The sequence below is a fragment of the Rousettus aegyptiacus genome, unplaced genomic scaffold, assembly GCF_014176215.1.
Source record: "Rousettus aegyptiacus isolate mRouAeg1 unplaced genomic scaffold, mRouAeg1.p scaffold_m13_p_8, whole genome shotgun sequence".
Lineage (NCBI taxonomy): Eukaryota > Metazoa > Chordata > Mammalia > Chiroptera > Pteropodidae > Rousettus > Rousettus aegyptiacus.
In genome coordinates this window covers 103,095,394-103,113,006 of record NW_023416311.1, presented here as the reverse complement: position 1 = coordinate 103,113,006, position 17,613 = coordinate 103,095,394, and the positions used below count along the sequence as shown (strand labels likewise).

General features: G+C 41.1%; 1 protein-coding gene across 2 annotated transcripts in view; it reads left to right on the top strand.

The window, feature by feature from the left end:
- The window catches only part of BASP1 (brain abundant membrane attached signal protein 1), a 70,855-nt gene that overhangs the window by 44,770 nt on the left and 8,472 nt on the right, over window positions 1–17,613 (top strand). The gene's annotated exons all lie outside the window — the stretch shown is intronic.

Below are 17,613 nucleotides of genomic sequence, written 5' to 3'. Positions count from 1 at the left end.
CCTTTTTCCGGACTATGCTGGGTGGGTGTCAGGCCTGTTGGTCAGTTCACCAAACCAAAACAAAGGCTCTTGACCCACTGATCACCGTAGAGCAAATGGACTTGGGAACAAGGCTGCAAAACTCCTACATGGCAACAGCATGCAAACTTGAGGTTTTCTGAGACTCAAACTTAAGTTTTTAAAAAAAGTAACTCAGGAGACTGTTGGCTGAGAAACTGGACTGTGGTTTCCCCTCAAAATTTCAGGCACGCCGCCTTTTTTAGGGTGAGCAGTTACCTCAAAGAGAATACCTCACTCATTCACTCGTACTCTGTGTGCTTTCTTGAGTGACAGCTAGAGGAGTGAAGTCACAGTAACTCCTTGTCCTAGGCCTGGTTGACATGTATGTTGGCTTGGGTAAGTTTCTCCAGCCTTCTTAGCTTTGGTCACTTTGGTGTCTAATTTGACATGGATGGCGGCCCCTCGTGTCATGGTGAGGATTAGCCAGGCGCGGAGGAATCCCTCAGGAAGTGGGGGCTGTTACTGTCCCTCCCCTCCCTGCCCTCATCTAGATCCTCATTTCATTACAGCATTTATGACATGTCGTAATTATCTGGTTTGTGAATTTGTCTTATTTTTTCATGCACTGTTTTATCATGCGATCTTATTGTTGGTGAACTGATCTGTGTGTGACTCTGTTTCCCCTGCCAGCCCCAGGTCTGAGTCGTGTGTGGCTGGGTTTCCAGCACCCCGCATCTCATACGTCCTCAGTGCATAGTAAACAAAGCACTAGAGCCCTTGCCAGAATGTTCTTCAGGCACAATTTCTTCAGTGCGGTGTGTGCTGCGTACTGTGTGGAAGCTGGTAAAGTCAGTTCTTTGTGAATGTGTCCTTACGCTGTAAACTATAAAAGTGGATTGAAGATTTCTAATTAACAGTTTAGGTTCTCAAATAATGCGAGACAACTTTCTATTTGGTGAGAATCTATATTAAGTATTTCCAATGTATGCCTTCTAAATACATTATGCCTTCTCAAGGTCTGGAAGACAGAATAACTAGGTGAAAAATTGGTCCCACATTATGTGTTTTATTTTTTCCCTCCTAAATAAGTAATTTAATTCATGTCAGTGTAATCGTATTTATGCTAATGAGTAATCTGCTTTAACTTCAGGCTGGATTTTGTGATTTTATATCATGTCAGTTTTTGTTTGATTTGCTGTATAGATAGATACAGGTGAAAATTATACGAATCTCAAATGCGAATAAAAAACGTGAGTGTTGTCTAGTGTCGGGGAGACACGATCCAGCTTACGAGCATGTCGTCCATCAATGTCTGGAGACCCACACTCCTGTTAGTGATTCCTGCCGAGTTGGGGTCTGACATTGACCCCTGGCAGTGATCTCTTTCAACATCCGTCTTAGGAATGAGGGAACTCATGGCAGAGGGACTGTGAGCTATCCATCCACAAGCACACTGAGTGCTCGGGTATATACTGTCAGATCTTAAAGTGTTATTTTAACTTAAATGGGACTTGATAGATGGGTAGGCATTGAGTATATATTTCTGTTTATGTGCATTGAAGAGCCTATAATTATAGTTTTTAAAAAGTAGTTAAACGTCAGTGTTGGAATAAGACATTTTTCCCTGTAGTGGCTCTCAAATAAAGTATATTAAATTGTTTTTAAATTGGACATTTAAAAATATTAATGTTATTTTAAAATTAATATTTGATTTCTTAAAAAATTGTTTTGCTTTCTCTCATTTTGAAAATGAAGTTTATTTTGTCATTATTAATACTGTTTTGTCTCTGGAGCTACATGTTTTATTAATACTATTTGATTAGACATTTTATAAATGTTACATCTAAATGCCAAATATATATTTGTATATAAACATATACAAATTTACCGATACCACTTTGCCTCCATTATTAATTCATTTTCGTAAACATTCTCACCTAGGCAATTTAATATATGAGATTCTGACATTAACGATACATAAATTTTATAATTTTATAGGCCTTTATAAATTACCAGCTCTGTAAAGAGAGTTATATAAAGTTTTTTCCCTTTAGGCAGGGAATTCCCTGGGCCTTTTACTGCTTTACTGTTTGTCTCACTTAAAACACACACACACACACACACACACACACACACACAGAAAACTTGCTGGGAGTGGGAGAAGACAAAATTAGAGAAAGGAAGAAGAGCGGGAAGAAGAGGAAAGGCGAGACAGGAGAAGACAGTGAGATCCGAGTGAATAAAAACATTGCTCGGGTAACTCACGTGTTACATAGACACACAAGATTCCGAACCGTGTGTGATCCTTGAGCTGCTGTGGTTACTGTCATGGAGTCAAAATGTAAAACTGGGGAGAGTCGTGAATTACCGGTAAGTGGAATAATATCAATGAAACGTCAAGAGGACTTTAGAAAAGGAGAGAGAGACAGATGTTCTCTAGAATTTTTCTAGAACTTTCTGTGAACAGCAGAGGAGGCTTTACGGAAGAGCTCCATCATACTCAAAGGCATTTGGAGGAGGTCTCTCCGCCAGAAGTATTATTAGCCGCGACTTGTCCCAACTTTGAAGATGGACCTGGCCTCTTCAAAGGGCAGACTAGATGATCTTGATAAGAGCAGAACACTCTCTGTAAAAGACCTTTGTCTTGACACTCAGGTGTCAGGGTCAAGGCAACCAGGAAAGGTAGGCTGGGAATTGAGCCCACGTGATGGCCGCGGGGAGCCAGTGGGACTGATGTCTCATCAGGGCAGGAATGCTGATGGAGCGGTACCACAGTCCCCAGCTCCCCAGCTCTCCAAGGCACATCTTTGCGAGTTGGGAGGGAGAGGAAGAAACTCATGTGCTGTGGGTCCCGGTTATTATTTCCAGTTATTGCTGTTTAATTCTAATGTCGTTAAATACAGCTCATGATTAGAGAGGTGACGCTCTGCTTTGGGTCTCTTTGCATTTCTGACTAGAGGCGGGCTCATGAGGATATTTGTAACTTGGCAAAAACTGAAGGAGGGGCTTCATTCCCTAACTTGTTTTCCAGTTTGCTTTACAGACCCTTCTGCAAAGGGTCTTTTTCAAAACTGCATTCTCCTCCCCCTGAGTCCCTGAGGGTTTGAACTCTGGCTGTGACCAAATTGCCTTTGGCTTCAATCAGTCATTTTGAATCACCTTATAAATTTGTAAAGGTCATTTGGAATGTCCGAAAGTGGGGTTCATCTTTTAAAAGTCATTTGAGTTTCTGAATGTTGGATTCTTACTTGGATTAAAGTTGTGAACCCACAAAATAGTGGCCATTGAATCTGAGAGGCCTTTTGTTGGGGGCCCACAGCATGAGAAAGTACCCTCCCTAAGGGGTGTGGCTCCCGACTTCATACATACACCCATGTTATTGTGATGCTTTTATCTTGTTTGGAGGAAAAAAACCCCATAAATGTTACTGCGTGTTCACTCAGCTATGGAAGAAATCGGCAGAAGATCAGATGCCCAACGGATTTGCATGGACATAAACTCTCACACTTTTAAGATGGATCTGAAGTCGTAACTTAACACAAATGCTGCTTCCTCACAGGGTGCCAGAGGTGGGGAATCAGCTTCGGTGTGGCTTACGTGAAGTTCCTGGGCCAGCACTTAGTCTGCCTGTGATGGGATAACCCCTCAGTTAAATTTAAGAAACCGAATCTTACAGTATAAGACAGCGGCTAGAATATGAAGTACATGAATATGGCATTTCCGATTGTCCCAGTTTTAACTTAAAAGAATTAGTGGGCTTCATGTTGTGAGAATCGGGGGGATAAATGTATCTCAGAGGATTTGGAAAATATATAGCATTTTGTGGTCTCTTTAGCGGTGCCCCATTTTTTCCTGGAAAAATGCAAAGAGATCTTGTGACTCTCTTTGCATTTGGGCCACCCCGAGTTGTCTTAAGGATAAACTGGTCAATAGTGCCGGGGTCATGAGACTTCTCAGTCTTGTTCCCAGTTGCTTGTGATGATTTCAGCTCAAACACTCAAAATTCCAGATCTGGAATTGTGAACAGATGATTTCATGCTCGTCAATATATTTTAGATGGTCGCCTGTAGTCATAATGTCAGAATTCTCACTTCAGCAATAAAACTAACAGTCTCTCTGGCACACACTTAAATTTAGCTGCTGTCTGTAAACCGTCGTGATGAAAGGACCAAGTTCACATCCAATGTCTGTGACCTGAAGAAAGTGACCAATAAGTTTAAGTATCAGAGCAGCCTCTGTTTTGACCTACATCTCCTGTTTTGATGTGAAAATAATGATGCCATTCCTTAAAATGAAAGGGATTTTTCATCATATGCTGTTGCTGAATGCATCGAATCAAGATTTTTGTAATCAAAAATTATTTTCTTACCTTGGCACATACGTGGCGTTAATTCTATAGTTGACTCTGCTGCGTGAGTTTAAGTGGGAGCTCACTTCGGCAGAACCATTAAAACAATGCCTGTTTCGGCGGCTCCTATTGGCATTACTCTGGGGTATATTGGGATTCAGTAATGATTGCCATAAGGATGGTTCCATGTCTGTTCTACAGTTGAAGATTCTCTTTGCAGAAACTTGAGGATTAATAAAAGCAAGTTCGGCCGCTGACCAGGTCCAGATGCCGAGGTGTTCTTTCAAACTCCGAAGAACGAGGCGACGTGTTCCACTGTAGGACGTAACTGGCTTCCAGCCCTCAGTGTAGTGTGGCGTCCTGAGCCAAGCATGCTTATGGCGCCCACCTTAGACAAGAGGGCATGGATGACTTTTTTTTTTTGTAGTTCTATTTTTTTTTTTTTAACTAAGTTTGTTCAGGTAACATTGGTTAATACAATTATATAATTTTCAGGTGTATGTTATCATTTGACATCTGTATATTCTGTTATGTGTTTATCCCCCAAAGTCCAGTTTTCTTCAGCTACCATATATTTGATCCCCTTTACCCACTTCAACTTTCCCTTATCCCCCTATATTTGACCCCCTGTACCCCATCTACTTTCCCCACCCCCTACTCTCAAGTAATCACTAGTCTATAGTCCATGTCCCTGAGTCTCTGTTTGTCCAGTTCACTCGTTGCTTTTGAGTTTATATCCCACATATAAGTGATATCGTGTGATTTTCAGCTTTTTCTGTCTGGCTTATTTTTCTTAGCATGATTATCTTGAGGTCCATCCATGTTGTGGCAAATGGCAGTATTTCATCTCTTCTTATGGCTGAGTAGTATTCTATCGTATATATGTACCACAGCTTCTTTAGCCAATCGTCTATTGTAGGACACTTCGGTTGCTTCCACATCCTGGCCACTTTGAATAATGCTGCTATGAACATCAGTGTGCAAATACCTTTTTGGATATGGGTTTTCAAGTCTTTGGGGTAAATACCCAGTAAAGGGATTGCTGGATCATATGGTAGACCAATTCTTAGTTTTTTGAGGAACCTCCATAGAATTTTCCATAGCGGCTGCACTAATTTGCAGTCCCACCATGGATGACTCTTAACATCATACATGCCACCTCGCAGTTGTGTGTTTTTATAGCGTTTCAAGTGCTTTTACGTGTTTTTGCACTTGCGTGAGGGCTCCTGCCTTACCTTTTTCTCTTCACATACCACCGTTCCATGGACTCTAGCGCCTCTTAGTTGTAGAGGCTTACTCCACATCACATTAAACATCCCAAATTAAAGATAACTTGCATGACTGTGTATCCGTCTGTGTCATAGAAGCTCGTTGGCGTGAGTGTTAGTGCAGACACTTGTCTTAGCCCGTTAGGGCTGCTCTGACAGAATAACCAGACCGGGTGGCTTAAACCACGAATGTTAACTGCAGTCAGCTTTGGGGGCCGGGAAGTCTAGGATCCAGGCACCAGCAGATTTGGTGTTTTGGGAGGCTTCTCTATCTTGTTAGTAGAAGGTTGAGTTCTTGCCGTAATTTTATGGAGCAGAAGGGCAAGGAGCTCTCCGGGGCCTGTTTGATTAGAGAGTGAATCCTATGCATCAAGGCTCTGCCCTAGTGACCTGATACCCCAAGAAGGCGCCACCTCCTAACACTAGTCATTAGGTTTCAACGTGAATTTGGGGGAAGGGCCACAAACATTCCCTCCATGGAACGCTTAACACTTAATTAAATCTAGAGGTCTTCTTTTTGTATTTTGGAGACACTGTTTTATTTCGTGAAAATCTCAAACTTTCGAACTTCCCAGGGCCCTTGCGAGCTCAGACCTGTGCCCACGGGGCCCGTCTCAGGAACTATCCCTGTTGCCGGCTTTTCACTGCTTCACCTCTTGACCTCTTGATGGGTGTGTCAGATCTGGGTAGCGAGCAGTGAATGTCAGTCTTTCCAAAGCCTTGTTTTTTTACCCAGAAAAAAATTTGGTCAAAGATGAGAAGCCACCTGCTCTTCTCGTGTGCAAACTGCAGTAGCAAATCTGTCGTTATCTCCCAGCCTTGGAATGTTGGGGCGAGGCGGTTCCCTCCTGAGTGGTGGGGCCATCAAAAGTCGATTACATGGGGTGTGATTATATCTGACTCAGAATTCGAAAAGCCAGATTGAGTGATTTACTTCCACGAGACTTTTTCATCCTAGTCCATCAGTGCTGAGGCAGTTTCGTTCACATCGTACATTTTTCTAACCTTCCTTAAAATCACTTGCACACGACCTCTTTCTCTTTTTAGACTTCAGTTTAGACTCTGTCACGTTTTCTGTTGAATGGCCGTTTTTTCATACAGTGACGTTTCTGTATCTTTGCTTACTGTGCCCTCCCTCCTTCATTAATTTTTCTTCTGCCCACAACTTCCTAGAAGTCTTTGTTCTTGACCATCCTTGAGGCTTCTCATTCGATGCGTATTTAGGGTTCCCTTGTGTTTTTAATCACTGAGACTCACTCTCGCTAGAACTGTTTTGTCCACTTATTCCTAAAACATACCTCTTTTAATTTGATTATGTTCTACTTAACTGTACAGAGTCCCTTTGTTCTTTATGAAACTTTGCAGTTTGTCGAAAGTGTATTTTTTGATTAAATTGTCTATTCTCATGTGAGATGAAATCAACTTAATTCCTTGTTACAGTTTATTTTTATGGCATCAGTAATATTTTATGTGGAAGATTGTTGAGTGGACTCAGTATTTTCAAGTGGTATCATCCCCTGAACACTAGCAATTGAGAAACGTGTGTGTTTGAGAGATGGTGATGGAGTCGTAAGAATGCTTTAATGCCAAATGTGTTGAGTTATTTTTACTGAATCTTTGGCGCTCGAGTGGTTTTGAGAAATTTACTCTCTGTTAGAACTGGATTTTGCTGCAAAGCTAGAACAACACATCCAAAATAACAATGGCTTAAATGAGAGAAGTTTTAATTCTCTTTTCCATAAAGTTCTGGAAATGGATTCTAGGGCCGATGTGGCAGTTTCGAAGTGGTGTTATCAAGACACCCAACTCCTGTCTGCAGGTCTTTCATTGTCACTGTTGATTTCAGTCCTCATGGGTCGAAATGGCTGCTGGGGCTCCGGGGCTCCAAGCTGTCTTCCTTCAGTATGTACAACACTTTAGATCATGTTCGTTTGCCGGGACTTAGCAGTGGAGTTATGAACAGATTTTAAATAGAAGGACGTAAGCAACTGGATATGAGAGTGGTGGTGCCAGTGCAGGCTGGTCCACAAAGGATCCCACGTATCTGCCTAGGCGATGCGGCAGATGGTGGTTCCAGTCTCTTGGATGGGAACATAGGAAAAAGAATAGGTTTAGGTAAGTGGAAAAGGTAGCAGCGAGCTACCTTTCCCTTGGGAGAATCTTGAGTTTGAAGTACCCAAGGGACAGACGTCCTTGTTGGGTCAGTGGTATGCCACTGTGTGTGTGAGTCTGAAGCTTAGGACACAACAGTCAATAAGCTGTAGATGCCAGAAAAAGGGATCTTCAGCCTCCCAAGAGGCTCTTGAAACTGTGCAAGTGAGTGGATCTCTCAGGAAAAGCAAGACGACTGAATCGGTCAGGGCCCAAGGCTGATGCCCCCCCCCCCCGCCCCCGCCCCGAGCCATTGAAGAAACTCACGGACAGAAGATTGAGTTTAGGTTGGGGCTTGAAGAGGAGAAAGACAGGCCTGGGGAAGGTCAAAAAGAAGCAACAGCTGTGTTTTCTTTAGCTTCTCCTTCACCTCTGGACTCTTGTTGATATTATGGAAGTGTCACAAAGATGAGCATTTTACCTGCAGTGAAGGCTGGGCGTGGTGTAACCCAAAGGGCATGTCAAAGGATCACATCCTCTGCCTAAGAGGAGCGTTCAAGTCTTCATCATCTTATTCAATTGTTATAAAGCCTCTCTCACACAAAGTCACTATCGTCTCCATTTTATGCTTATAAAAAATAAAAATAAAAAAGGCTCACAGAAGTTTAGGCAGCTCACTCTCTGCCATGCAACAGAATGGGCTGAAATCCTGGCTTGGAACCCAGGTGCGTTTTTTGGTTCCAGCCTGGATTTTGTGTCAGGACATCATGTCTCCTGAGAGGTTCAGTGACGGGTCCAGAAGTTTTGACTATGACCTCAATCTCTTTGCTCTCAGGAAATCGATACATAGCATAAGCAATGAGAGTTAAAAAAAAAAAAAAAAAAAAAAAGACTGTCTGGTTCCCAGCCTTTACTGATAATATTATTGTAAACCAAAAAGGGCCTAATTATGGTTTGTAACATCTTTAAGATTCGAATGAGATTCTCATCTGATAGTAGGTAGGCTGAGTCACTGGTTAAGCCTGTTCAACTAAAATCTTAGACAGGGGTCAGCAAGCATTTTCCTGAAGGGCCGGGCAGTAAATCCGTCTGTCACAGCCTCTCAACTCTGCTTTGGCATATGAAAGCAGCTGCACTATGTAAATGACTGGGCCTGGCTGTGTCCCAGTTAAACTTTGTTTTCAAAACAATAAAGCAGGTGGCCCAGTGTGCCCACCTCTGCTCCAGAAGAAATTAAATTCTAGAATTTCTGCTTTTAATCCTGAAAGGAAAATTGTCCAACAAAATTGTGAAAATAGTCCATTTTTCTTTTTCATTTCCAGAATTCAAAACATCTAGGTAATTTTGTTGTTAACATTGGCTGTAGCATAATCTTTTATATAAGCGTAAGGACACTTTCAGGAGAAAAGATGCAAAGTATGAATATTAGAGTTCCCGTTTCATTTTCTATTTTTCTTTCTCCTGTGTAGTCTGGACAGAATTCCAAGTTGCTGAGGTTCTTTTAAATGTCTCAAAATAGTTCATATCTGAGGCTTTATGAAACAGAAAAATCCGTCACCGTTAGTGACTTTATCTGATGGTTTCTGATGCTATTATGTAGATGTATGTAGCAAGCTTAGAAAAGCACTGGCAGTGGACTTTGCATGTCGATAGTTTTCTGTTATGTTCAAATTGCAAATCTGCTTTTGTACCATTAGGTGAGTTTTTGGTAATATGAACTGGACTGGATTTTTTAAGGGGAATATCTTTTTCTCATGAAAGAACAAACAGGAGAACTTTAGTACCACGTGTGAGCATAATTAATGTGTAAAAAATCATAAGCAGGTTCTACAGTCTTTTTAGCAGTTAGTTCTGATTTAATTTTGAAAATTTTTTGTACAACATAGGGAATATTGTCAGTAATATTGTAATAACTATGTGTGGGGCCAGGTGGATCCTAGACTTATCAGGGAGATCATATTGTAAGTTATATAAATGTCTAACCGCTATACTGTATATTGAAACAAATATAAAATAATATGAATGTCGACTGTAATTGAAAACATTATTAATGACGTTGAGCACTGCTAGTAACGTCACTCAGATGTACCTTTTGTAAGTTGCCTGTATGTAGCCTTCGCCCAATTTATGACTAGGTTTTTTTGTCTTTTTAGTTTTTGTAGGAACTCTTTAAGTATTCTGAATATAAATAATTTTTATATGGTTTGTTAAAAAAAAAAAGGAAGGAACTTTTTACTAAAATAATTGTGATTCCTCCTCTGGATTCATTTAGAAGCAGCCCTTCCCTCCTAGGGAGGCCGTGGGCATTGCAGTGATAAAGGACACACCTTTAGCAAATGGACCTCTCACTGCTGTTGAGTACGGAGTATCTGTTTGACCTTTAGCTCTCCTCATCACTTACAGGAAATAGAATGTTTCTGCTCCACCGAAAAGTCTTTCGAAGTTAAAGTGATGTGGCGAGGGGTGGGGAGTGAGAAGACTTGACTGGATTTTGGGGAATTCTCTGACTCTAGAGTCATCACCTATGACAATCAACTTTTACTAATTCCAAGAAAAAAGACAATCTTGCCTGACTGAGAGGAAGGTTCGGATTTTAGGATAGTGGGCTTTCAAAGCTCCGTTACAAACGGACTACATCTGTGAATAAGGAAAGTGAGGTAAGTTGATAAAACATCCAATTTGCCGTGGATCTTCAGTTGTAATGAAGAACTCAAGGATAGTTTGGAGTAACTACATCTCTCAGATTTTAATTGGATACGAATTTCAGATCCCATGTTTGAGTCATCATAAAATGTGAATCAAGTGATCTAGAATAAGGAATTTTTACTATACACCAGGCTTGGTACTGCTCCCAGAGACAGTTTAGGCTTAAATGAGTAAGAAGCCCACTATAAAAATGGGAAGAATAAATCTCTAATCACCATCTCTGTTGGATGTCCTTATTTCATTCTGAGATTAATCTTTATCTTAATAAATGTTTCCCCTTTTATAGATTATTTTGGGTAATTTCAATTTACTCTCTTTTTAGCCTTCCAGCTGACTGAAGGCGTAGCTTTGATTTTTCATTATATGTTACATGATAATTTATTCTAACCAGCAACACATCTATCGATTTGTTTATTTGAACCCTTTGTTGCAAACAGGTAACCGGTTTGGGATGTGCAAATTTTTCTGTGTTGGTATTTATCGTTTTAGTGTTTTAGACACATGAAATTTTTGAGCCGAAACAGCTCAGTCCTCTTGTTTTCTAGAAAAACCTTGTCGGTCCGGTGGTGTGAGGGACAGGTTGGTCACAAGAGCTAGAAGATGCTGTTCTAACAAAGGTTCATTCTTTGGTTCAATTTAATCTGTTTTAGGTCTCATGGTAATGATGTAGTAAAATAATTTACCCGCTTAATACTATAAAAAGTTCACTAGGATTTTCCCCATTAAAACAGACTCATGAGTCATAGCTTAGTATTATCTTCCAGCTTTGATTCTATACTCTCCTTACCTCAGAGAGTCATATGGTACCTGTACGAGTCTGGGGCTGCCGTGTGTTGTGAAAGCTCTTGCCCCACACTGATGCCGAGTGTCAGTCAGGAAATGTAATTCGTAACCCATCGCCCTCGAGGGTGTAACAGGGCAGGAAGTTGTGAGAGTGTTAGGCCAGGGGCAGGAACGAGTAGTGGAACCTTCGGAATCTCTATTGGGGCCGAATTTTGCCAGCTTGTATAAGTCAGATAACTTTTGCCACGCTAAACACATCTTCTCGATCACTTCCACCTTCTATTTTAAGTGGGCGGTATGCTCGCTTGCCTTTCACTTTCTTGTCAAGAGTATGCATCTCCTGAACCATATCTGTCACAACTTCAGGATTGCTTAAGACTCACGCTGTCACCGGTGCTTTCCATTTAGCAATGTCCTATAGGTCAGAGCGCGTTTACAGACAGTGAGCTGCAGATACCCACATGTCGGGGGTATGGTTTGAGTGCCTAGGATAGGAGCCTTCATCGACCAAGCAGAAGGAGTTTGTGCGCGATCAAGCGAATCTTGAAGTGTCTGTTATTGACAACTGAGGTCTCACTTGTCTGGTATCAGCATGACTTTCTACCCTTGCCATTCAGCACCCCGCTTTTAGCAGATCCCCCCCACTCAGTCCTCATCTCATGCGGTACCTAAAACATTTGAGGGACATCCAAGGAGACTCTAGGAGACCTCGTTGGGAAAGATTTTTGGCCCCTACCTATGTATTTTCTGCGCTAACTCTTGCAAAATAAATTGGCTCTCCATTGACATGTACTTGTTTAAAGTGTTTAAGCCACACTGTCAGAATCCAGCCCACAGACTAGCATTTGCTGTTTACTTTTGACCTTTTTAAGAGGTATAGTTTTACTATATTCCTGACTATGGAGGTTTATGGACAACTCACAGTCAGCCTTGTTTTCCACTGGGTGCCCTGAGTCTAGCACGGTGCCTGGACATTTGTGGCATTTCTGAAATAAACGCATAAGTGGTTTTGAGTCCTCATTACAACCTAGTTAAAAACATACATTATTATTGTGCATTTGTGTAAAGAGTGAACATTATTGACCTAAGGAATACAGTTATAGTCATTTATATAAAAATGAAATAACCAATTGTGGAGGAGTTAAGTATGGCTTGTTTAATAGAAGCAGTTAGTAGTGGCTACGGTGAGTCTCAAGTCTGGGGTTAACAGGTGTTTAAATATTCTAGTTCACAGAGGCACATACAGTGGAAGGTGTTAGTTCCTTTTCTAAGGAGAGTGGTTCAGGTGAGTTATTGTGCCTGAGCATCCTGAGAGGGATGCTGTCGAGGCACTAAATAGGTGCCCTGTTTCTAGCTCCACATGTTAGGATGGTATTTAGCACTTGGTCAGCAGGCTGAGGACCAAGGTGATATTGGCGTGGCTTGGAATGCAATGCCACATTCTCTTGTGGCTCCCTTATTCTGAGAAAAAGTGATCATGGATTCGGGACATTGATTTTTCTCGAATTGCTTTTTCTAAGCGTATAGGAAAAAAGAGAGAAATGACTGACTTTTCACTTGAATTTTATGTTAAGAATGAGGAAGGATATCTGGTCATTTTTTACTTCGTGTTCGACTATATTATTTAATAGCTGCAGACGAAAACTGAAATATTATCCATTTTAAAACTATTATTCAACTCCAAACAAGTGAAATGAGCAAGATGAATATTGTACACGGCCCTTTGCCACAAACTTGCAATTTCCTTAAAGCAAGTAAGATGGAAATATAGTTTGGAAAAGACTCTCTTCCAAGGGAGCTCTAAAGGCACGTTCTCCCTTTTGAGTTTGCCTGTAATGTTTTTGTGTATATGCTGGGCTCAATTAGCCATTGGGTGTTCCTGATTGGTATCTATCTTTTCCCAGCGAGAGGCCTCCATTCTTACCATTGTGAGAATTTGCCCATGTAGTAACATTTACTTCTTAAAATCTACAGACCATATCATGGATATTACATTCTTTCACCTAGGATTTAAACATTTAAGAAAAGCGATTATTATAATTGAATCAAGTTTCCATTTGTTCACCTATTTTGAATACAATAATTTGTTCCACCTCTGTTTTTACTTAATCCTGAAATTCAAACTTTCTATTATATATTAACAGGACTGAGAAATGGTTTAGGTAAAGGAAAGTCAGTGAAAATTTACTGAGTACTTAACTGTGTGTCACGAGCTGAATTATACATAGCCTTTCCTGCTGAGATTCCATTTAATGCTATTAACAACCGTTTCCCCCTCTTTTCCCTTTAATAGGTGAGGTTGAATTTGATGAGGCTAACTTCCCATAGCTGACCGTGGTCCGATGACCCCATTGCCCATACGCTTTGTCCCACAGGGTATATTGGATCAGGGCTCAAAACTCATTGGCAAGCTATCAAAGTTCCATTTGAACTAAAAGAGAAAAACCTGTTTTCTGAAATATGAACTCTATGAAATGGATGCTTCTGAAAACAGTACTGTCTCATAAGGAGTGCTGTAAACCTTGAACTGCATACAGTTGAAGCCTCACATTATGTAAAATGGGAGTTTACAGAGACGGATAGTCACTGTACTGTGCTTCCCCAACCAGTGGCAGAAGCTGGAGCAACAAGGGACCACCTGAGACCTGGTGTAGGCATGGGGGCTTTTCTGCAGCTGAGAAAACTGCTTTTTGGTCCAGAGACTTGTTCTTCTGTGCACGCTGCTTATGCGGTGTCCTGGGTGGTGGAGGGGGGGTGGCTGGGGGCAGTTGGCTTCTGGGGAATGTCTGGAGGAGTAGAATAAGCCCTGATAAATGTAACATGTTTGTGATTCTAGTAGCAAAGAGAACTCAAAGACAGAATGGCTCAGTAGTCCGTGAGGTTTCTTTGGGGTTAACAGCTCTTGTTCTGGCACTTTCCCTCTGGTTCCTCCCAGCTAGGTGTTCTTCCATGCTTGTATTCAGCTTTGTAACCACCAGTAATCGCATTGGTTTTTGGGATTCTCACATTTTTGTTTTTACAGATAATACAAAAGCATGAACTGATTCAACATCGCTGTAAACTCCATGTGTCTATTTCTCAGCAGCCTCGGCTTTATCTGGTCTCCTTGTTAAAAAAAATAAATGCTCAGGGCCCACTCTAGCCTCGCTAATTAATCTCTGGAAATAGACCCCTGATCTGCGTTATTAAGCTCCTCATTCTACTTGCTTCCATCAGAATTCACTCTTATTCATTCATTAAAAAGATATATATTCAGTTTCTACCATGTGGAGTGTGGAGGTGAAAGACAGTTTTTCTTCTCTCAGAGTTCTAAGGTTAAGAAGGGATAACCTGAAATCTCACAGCGTTCTGAGACGCAAACCTTCATTGTTTCCTCAGTGCCGAATGCCCCAATAAGCAGCCAGGATGCTCAGATTTGAAGAAGGCAAAAGCGTGGAGGGGGAGTGTAAGTGTGGACAGCGTGGGGTGGGGTGTTTGGTTGAGAAATTTTGAGATCTATTTAGATTTGTCAGGAGCAGCTGAATTACAGGTGACAGTAAATGTTACATCGTGTTATTTAAAACTCAACGTGCAGTAGTCTCTTGATACAGCAACACATACTATTCAAATACATTCTTTCTTAATTCAGAACGTTTACTAAGTCCCTATTTGTGCTAAGCGTCCCACTAAGAAAAACGCATTTTTTTTTGTTTAAAAATCAAGGCTGTGTATAAATAATTTTAGCATGATTTTCCTTGAAAATGGTTACAATATGAAATAGCTTTAGGGCTGGAAATATTACTTGTTATTGGTGCAAAAAAATACATTAAAATGTTAATATGTGATGATATTAGGTGGTCATAAAAGAAGTGGAAAGTAGCCCTTTCTGATCGGAGATAGAAATTACTGGAAATAAAATCGCAGTCATTCCCGGTATAGGAAGGCTTGCCCCCTACTCCTTAGCCGCCAGTTTGTCTTTGTCGGGTGGGCTGCATCACACAAATCTGTTATGGCTCCAAGCCCATAATGGTCTGTCTAGCCCACTAATAAGCAGCAATGATATCTCAATTGCTATTGGCTTTATCCCTGCGCTTTATTTTAATTCTGTCTTGAGAGTTCTAAGTTAGTTTCGGTGATAAGACATATTAGTTTCTTGGGTCTGTGGAAGAGAGGAATGGTTCAGAAGTGATCTCAGCAGTTTGCATTTCCGAGTTGGTTGCGGTTCGCTTACTAGCCTTATTGACTAAAAGAGCAGGTGATTCATACACAGTCCTATGTTAAAATGCCACAGCCGGGGTTTTTGAAAGGACTGCAGTTAAGTGCAAATAAATAATGATGTGGACGCACAGCAGACTCTAAAAGCATATTAGACTATTGACGAGAATGAATAATACATGTTTTCTGATAGCGTGGGCTACATGTGACAGGATATTTTAAACGGAGGGAACCCCCTCCTCCCGCCCTGCATAAAGTCTGCATTCAGCCAACCTTTATAGTCAGACGTGCTTAACTATTACCTGCCGTATTAGAGCAGCAGCATCACTGCAGTTTTATGGTTAAAACTTGTAGCATCGATCAGGAGGTACCATTTTGAAAAGTTCGTTTCTACGACACGGACATACTAACTTCAAAGAAAAATGTCTTGTCAATGATTGCATTGATTTCTGCATTCTGGCCTCTGTGCGATGGGTCCTGGTGCCATAGAATCTGCCATCACAGGTGGTCACTGCGACTGGCCATGTCTCACTTAATGGAATGGAAATTTCAGTTATCATTTAGCATAGTTATTTCTACTGTTAGGTGAAAGCTGAGTTTATGTAACTTACAGGTTTCTAATTTGAAAGTTACATGTTTCAGTGTGTAGCGACTGCGATATTTATCAAGTACCCATTGTACACGAACTAAAATAAAACAGAATCTTTGTCCCGGGATCATCAGATATATGTTAACTAAATCTGAAGAAAGACTCTTGGTCAATGTTCAAATGAGGGTAGATCTGTTTTACTGCTACAATTTTCAACACCGTACAACAGAATATAAGAGGGTTAAGCAATAATGATACAGACAAACCACCAAAGATGAATGGCTTATCTAAAGATCAGATTACATAATGAGGAAAAAACAAGTTGAGCAAAGAAGTTTTTAAGAATTGGGCCCTTTTTCTGTTTACATTGAAAATTTGTGTCTAGATCCCAACTGGTCATCCCTTATCTCTAAACTCTTTTATAATGCAATGAGCCTGGTTGCTTGACTTTTGCAAGGTCAGATTTTTTTCACAATGAGGCCTCTTCAGGTTTAGGGGCCACTATGTTCATTCTCTAACATTTCGGTTTATGAAATGTCTGTCCTTTACCTCCCAGCACTTGAGAAATCCTGAGTGTCGTAATATGAAAGAAATTGAGGAGATAAATGACTAGACAAAGACTCGAAGTACTGAAAGATAGAGGACTATTTCAGAGACACTGGATCTAACATTTACTAGGGCGAGATCTTACTGAGTCTTTGGTCTGGAGTAGTTCAGATTTGACCACGTTCTCTTGAAAGACAGGGATGCCGCATCTGGGAACAACCAGTGAATTCGGAAATTACTTCTCTCCTTTCTCCCCCTCCCCACACCTGTATAGCAAGTGTCCCTTCTTACCAAGCTTAATTTTGACATACTTCGAATCTTCCAGACCATTGCCCCATCATTTATTTTCCCTCTTCTTTTTACTTTAGTTTCTCTCTTTATTTTTGTCTCATCCCTACTTCTCATATATATCAGTTCTTCCAAATTCTTATACACAATTAAATGAAACGCAGTCTTGACAAAATTGCAAGTTCGTGCCTGGACTTTTGCCTTCCCTTTGCCTACACTCTTACGCCGACCCTTGTGGATCTCTTTCCGGGATGGCGCCCTTCCACAGAGAAGGCAGGTGCCCTCCTTCCCCCGCCTGAGTCACTCCAGGTCGGTGGTCAGCAACACGTCACCAGATGGAATGGCACAATTTCTGTTCTTTCTTAACGTTTTGACAGCAGCGTATAACTTCTTCAAGCTGCTTGCTAAAATTCTCTCTCCTTTTGATTTCTGAGACTTACCCCCTACCACCCCCTTTCTAACTCTTTAAAGAGCTGGTTTTCTGCTTTCTGCTGCCTAACTCTACTCTCAGTTAGGTCGCCTTCATAGACTGATGTTTTATCATCTCCCGCTGCAGGTCGGTAAGCCCTCAACTTGTCTCCTAAAGTAGGGTAGGATTTTCTTAGAATCTCGACTGGACACACTTCATGTTTGTTTGCGTTGACATAAACACTTTCCACTTCCCCATCTTCTTCTGTAGACAGCTTCGCCGCCTTTCAAGGCACTTTATCGTAACAGTTAAAGGATCTCACTTAAGGTGAGCCAGGGTGCCTTGGTTCACCCCACATCTCCAGACGACTAGTTGTGTAATCTTGGATTAA